Here is a 6,000-nt window from a genome sequence, read left to right on the forward strand (position 1 = left end):
CTTCCACATGGAGAGCTTGCACTGGGTGCAAACACCAGGCAGATAGAGGCAGCAAAGGTTCATCTTAAACAAGAAAATGGCCAGGCACGGTGGCTCAGGCCTGTCATCCCAGCACTTTGGGAGGCCGAGGTGGGCGGATCACGAGGTCAGGAGTTCGAGACTAACCTGGCCAGATGGTGAAACCCCATCTCTACCGGAAACACAAAAATTAGCTGGGTACAGTGGCAGGCCCCTGTAATCCTAGCTACTCGGGGGGCTGAGGCAGGAGAATCGCTTGAACCCGGGAGGCAGAGGTTGCAGAACTGAGATTGCGCCACTATACTCCAGCCTGGGTGAGAGTACGAAACTCTGTCTCAAAAACAAAAAAACAAAAACAGAAACAAAAAAACACACACACAAGAAAATGGTTTGAGAACAGGAGCCCTAGGATGCTTTGTGTACCACTCAGCAGCCCAACTCCATCTAGCTCAGGAGACGGGTGATGGGAGAGATGGTCCCCGGCCCTGCCAATCTCTGGTGCTGTGGTTCCTTGCCTCTGTGGTTCTGCACCACAGGTCTGGCTTGCTCTACAATGATACTGTTCACAGCTGAATCTCCACCTAAGCACTGCGGCTGGCATTCAGCTGGTGCACGATAAATGTGTGTGCCTGAACGTGTCATCAGGGAACGTGTGAGGAGGGTCCTGGGGAGGCTTGCTGAAGGAGGCAGGTTTGAGCCTGGTGGTGTGGATTCCTTTCAGAAGAGAAAAGATGGTTTCAGATGAGCCTTGGAATTGAGTATTGGAATCACAAAAGCAGAAGAGTGGAGGCCACCAGCCTGGCCTCCTGCAAAGCAACTGGCATGGTGCCCTGAAGAGCAGGAGTACTATAAGCTGGAATTTACCATCCATTCATTCATTCATTCATTCATTCAGTAAATGAAGCCACAATGGTGAGTGACATCCATCCCTGCCCTCCTGGAACTCACCTTCCAGGTGGGAAAGACAGAAAATCAACAAGCAGACAAGACCGTGAGACTGTGGCCAGTGCTTGATGAAACAGAGCACTGCTGGGGTGATCAGAGAAGGCTCTTCTCAAAAATTCACGATGGAGTTAAACCCGAAGGGAAAAATGAAGGAATGCCATCCCCATGGAAGAGACAGGAACAGCATTCTGGGGAGAGGCAGCAACGTGTGCGGAGGCCCAGCGTGGGCTCTACTGGCCATGCCCACAGATCAGAGAGGAGCTTGTGTGGCTGGAGCTCAGTGAGGTGAGATTCTAGCACTGGTTTCTCAGCCTGGGCTGTGCACTAGAAATCCAGAAATCTAGGCTGCACCCCCAGAAAGCAGAATCTGAGGGGCAGGACTGAGGGGGTCAATGTTTTTTCAAGGGCTGCCAGGGATGCCCATGGGCTGCCAGGGTTCAGCACCCCGGGGCTGGGCTGGGAGCAGGTGAAGTGTGTTAGAACAGGAGAGCAGGGAGCTGGATTGGACACAGATGGTGTCTGTGGAGACAGAGAGAAATGGTGGCACCAAGGGAAGAAGGTCTGGGCAGATGCTCTAATGCTGAGAAACCAGAAGGATGGGCAGGGGGACTGAGGAAGGCTGTCCCACAGAGGGGCATTACTTGGGGTCCAAGGATGTGTAGGATTTAGACAGTTAAGGGAAGGGTAAGGACAGGAACGGTGTTCAAAGCTGAGCACTGCATCCAGAGGCACAGATGAAGCTGGACACTCAAGGCAAACACAGGAAGCTTGGGTGGCCAAGGGGAGGGGTACCGAGGAGGGGACACCATGTGGCCAGATTGTGCAGTGCTTCAGGCTCACTGGAAACTGTCAAGTTTTCTTCTAGGGACTGTCCACAGACCCAAGACGAGCACTGAGTGCCAGGAGTTTATTTGGGTGGATCCCAAGAAGCTTAGTAGGAGCATGAGGACGTGTGACAGAGAAGGGAAGGAAGCCACGGTGGGGAGTGATGACAGTCAGGCTTCACCGGGGGCACCTGGACTCGGACCCATCAGAGGCTTCCTAGAGACAGTGGGGAGCACCCCTCAGGTGGTCTGCATGAGCGGTGAGGGAGCTGGGGTATTGATCCTTCAACCCAAGCTGGCAGAGGCTGTTCCTGGGCCAACCACCCCACAGCAACCCTTTCTGCGCCTGCGTGGGTTAAGCATGCTCCCTCAGCCAGAGACACCCATGGGATGGGGCCACCGGTGCTGGCACCAAGAAGCCACGTGCAAGTGGACTGAGGCCAGCAGCTGTGATACGAGCCTGGCTGCATGTTAGAGTCACTTGGTGACCTTAAAAAAATAATAACAAAAGCATATTAGTCACTTGATGAATTTTTCAAAGAATCAAAGCACACATGCACACACACACAACACACACAACATATATCATGCTCACACATCACATATACACAAACCACACACACACATAAACATGCATGGACACATACCACACACATCACACATATACCACACACATCACACACCACACACACAACACACAACATATATCATGCTCACACATCACATACACAAACCACACACACACATAAACATGCATGGACACATACCACACACATCACACATATACCACACACATCACACACACCACACACATCACGCACACCACATACATCATACACATCACACACACATATAAACACACATACACACACATACACACCACACATATCACACCCATACACCATACACACATTACACACACATAAACACACACCACCTACATATCACATACCACACACATACCACATACACACACCACACACACACATACCACACATATCACACACATACACCATACACACATCACACACACACACCACACATATCACGCACATACACCATACACACATCACACACACATAAACACATACCACCCACACATCACATACCACACACATACACAAACCACACACACCTAAACACCACACACATACACGCACACATACACATACACCTGGAGGTTCAGGTTGGCCTGCGAGGCCCAGGCTCAGTATTTTTATGCATAGCCCATGTGATTTCCAGGTAAAAGCAGACAGAGATCCCCTGCCCAAGTAACAGGGCGCACTAAAGGGTTGTAAGCATGACAGTCAACTTGACCTGAAATCTATGTCCCAAAACTGTGCTCGGGCCTCTTGGTCTGGGGCGGTTATGGGTGCTGGGCAGAGGTAGCTCTTCCTGGGGAAGTCAGCGCGCACTTTCCTTGGCTTGAACATGATTGTCCGCTAAAATTTAATAACCCAGGCTTTTTCTCCGTTTCTCCTAAACTGAGCAAGTTTTTGCTGGCATGCAAGGAAAGAAAAACAATCAAATACAAATATTCCTCACTTGGAACTTTTCAAAAGAGACAATGTGTAGAGGAAATGTCCGGTTGCTTCCTTTTGCAGAGGGTCACTGCAGCCGCGTGAACTCCTGCCTCTGAACTGGTCACACAACGTCCCTCCTTGGCCCGGCAGCTGCATCGTCACTTTTCGGTAGGAGAGTGGACATCAGGTCAACCTCCCCATTAGGCCAGCCTGTCAAAAGAGAACACTTTATTGTTTCAAGGTAGTTCAAAGGTGAGTGGAAAAAGTTCCCTGAAAAAATAGACAGGAGTGCACTGCAGCTCTGCACAGTACAAAGGTGGACACTCAGTGCTTCTGTCTCAGGCTTGGCTCCTGGGTCAATTTCGTCCTCTCCCACATGGAGGGCTCTCACGGGGGGCAAACACCAGCTAAATGGAGCCAGGAAAATATCCCCCACAGAGGGAGTGGGCGGCCTTGCCGACCAGCAGGTGGGACGGAATCCTTGGAGGAGGCATGTTTTCTATGTCTGCATGAGGAGTGTTTTAATTTCTTCCCATTGCTAGCAGGACAGCGTCATCCACGTGGCTAGGGGAGGGCTTTGGGCTTTCCTCTTTTCTTTTTTTTTCAATATAGGGTCTCACTCCAGTTGCCCAGGCTGGAGTGCAGTGGCACCATCTCACCTCACTGTAGCCTCAAACTCCCAGGCTCAGGTGATTCTCCCAGCTCAGCCTCTCGAGTAGCTGGGACCACATGAGCATGGCACCACAGCCAGCTAATTTTTTGTATTTTTAGTGGAGACAGAGAGGCAGTCTGCTATGTTGCCCAGACTGATCTCAAACTCCTGGGCTCAAGTGACCCACTCGCTTAGGCCTCCCAAATTGCTGGGTTTACGGGCATGACCCACCACACCTGGCACTCGTTTCTTTGAATACCATCACCTGCCATGTGCCAGACAAGAAGGGACACTGGGGACTCAGCCCTGAGTGTCTCATGCAGGAGGATCGGGGAACTCTTTCTGAGGAAGGTGGTGCTTTGGTTGAGGCATGCTGCACTTTTCCAGTTTTATTCTCTTGATGACAAACGCTTAGAAAACAGAGATGGGCAAAAACACCATAAGAATCTCTCAAAACTATGGTGACCATGTAATTTATTAGCCAAACTGGGGCACTTCAGAAGTGAGAGAAGACACTGGGATTAATTGATGAATTACACCAGGAAAAAATGGGCAGGAAGCGGTGCTATGCCGTGCCAAATGGGCCATCTGGGAGCTCTGCTCCTAACACTGCTCCCGGCGGCAACCGCCACCAATGTCTGCAGCATGTTCTTCTGGTCATTTTTCTAGGAAGAAGTACAGGCAATGTTTTCCATGAAGACGGGACCTTGCTCTGCATTCTAACTTTAAGGTGACCCAGGACTTCATGGTCCTAACTGGGAGTGTGAAGAGTGAGAGGGGAAGGTCAGATACACCTGCTGGGACAACAGGATGTAAGGCCACCCTCGCTATATTGAATGTTGTCTTTTTTCCACTTGAAACATCATAGCATCTTTCCATCTTACTAAATGTTTTCTTTTCCCATAAAAACATTTCTGATATCTGCCTAGTATTCCAGCATGCAAGCATGCCATCTCCTGAGCTGAACATTTTGGTGGTCTCCCATTATTCTGCTGTTAAAACAGTGCTGGGGTGATCATCCCTTGAGCCAGTGCCTGCTGCAAATCCATGATTATTTCTCCAGGACAAATGCTTAGAATGTAAAGCTTTTAAAATGTAAATTTTAAAATTAAATTGCTAGGCAGAAAGGTATGGGCTCTTTTTTAATACTTCAGCTCTGCTTTACCCAACCATCCCTTGGGAAAATTAATCCCCCTACCCCGACTGCTGGGTATAAAGGGACAATGATGGGGTGATCATGTTTTAGATTATTGGACTATTTGATAAGTGAAAAGCGACTGTGTTGAGCATGGAGGGCAAGTGGGAACTCTCAGAAGAAGAGGGGAGGGGCGTTATTCCAAGTAGGTGGAAAGACTCACCCAAAGCCAAAGCCAGGGATAATGGAAAACTGCCCAGTTTGGAGGTTCTGTTTATCATCAATGTTTTGCATTTTAGAGAACTAGACCACCTTCATTTCTGGGTCCATAAATAGATTGAGAACAAATACAGATTGTAAATATATTAACTAATCCTACTTTGACCCTCTTTTCCAAAATAAACATTACTATTAACAATAATAGATCTGACACCTTCCTGTCTGCAGTCATGGAAATAGTAACTGCATTGCCGTAGCTCAAACTCTCTTAAGCTGGTGGCACGAGCTTTTGCTGTCTCCATTTCTACAGTTGGGGGAACTAAAGCCTAGAGGAAATTCTGTACTCTGCCTGTAGTCAACTTTGGGTTTCCAGTTTCCCTCTGCTAGGTTGCACACCTGATTTCTAATCACACCAGATTCCCAGGTTCCTGAATATGGTGATGATGATGATGATGATAATGATGGTGGTAATGATGATGGTGGTTGTGATGATGGTGATGGTGATGACAATGGTGGTAATGATGATGTGGTGATGATGGTGATGACAATGGTGGTAATGATGATGGTGGTGGTGATGATGACAATAGTGGTGATGATGATGATAAGGGTGGTGGTAATGGTGATGATGATGGTGGTGGTGATGATGATCATGGTGGTGATGATGATGGTGATGGTGATGACAAT

General features: G+C 48.8%; 1 long non-coding RNA gene across 1 annotated transcript in view; it reads left to right on the forward strand.

The window, feature by feature from the left end:
• Window positions 1-5,321, forward strand: part of LOC117088169 — a 69,144-nt gene extending 63,823 nt beyond the window's left edge. The window contains exons 4-5 of the long non-coding RNA XR_004439031.1: window positions 3,392-3,562; window positions 4,632-5,321. This is a non-coding gene — a long non-coding RNA (uncharacterized LOC117088169). The remainder of the gene's footprint in view (window positions 1-3,391; window positions 3,563-4,631) is intronic.
• The last annotated feature ends 679 nt before the right edge of the window (window positions 5,322-6,000 follow it).

This window comes from Trachypithecus francoisi, unplaced genomic scaffold (genome assembly GCF_009764315.1).
Source record: "Trachypithecus francoisi isolate TF-2019V2 unplaced genomic scaffold, Tfra_2.0 Lachesis_group10, whole genome shotgun sequence".
Lineage (NCBI taxonomy): Eukaryota > Metazoa > Chordata > Mammalia > Primates > Cercopithecidae > Trachypithecus > Trachypithecus francoisi.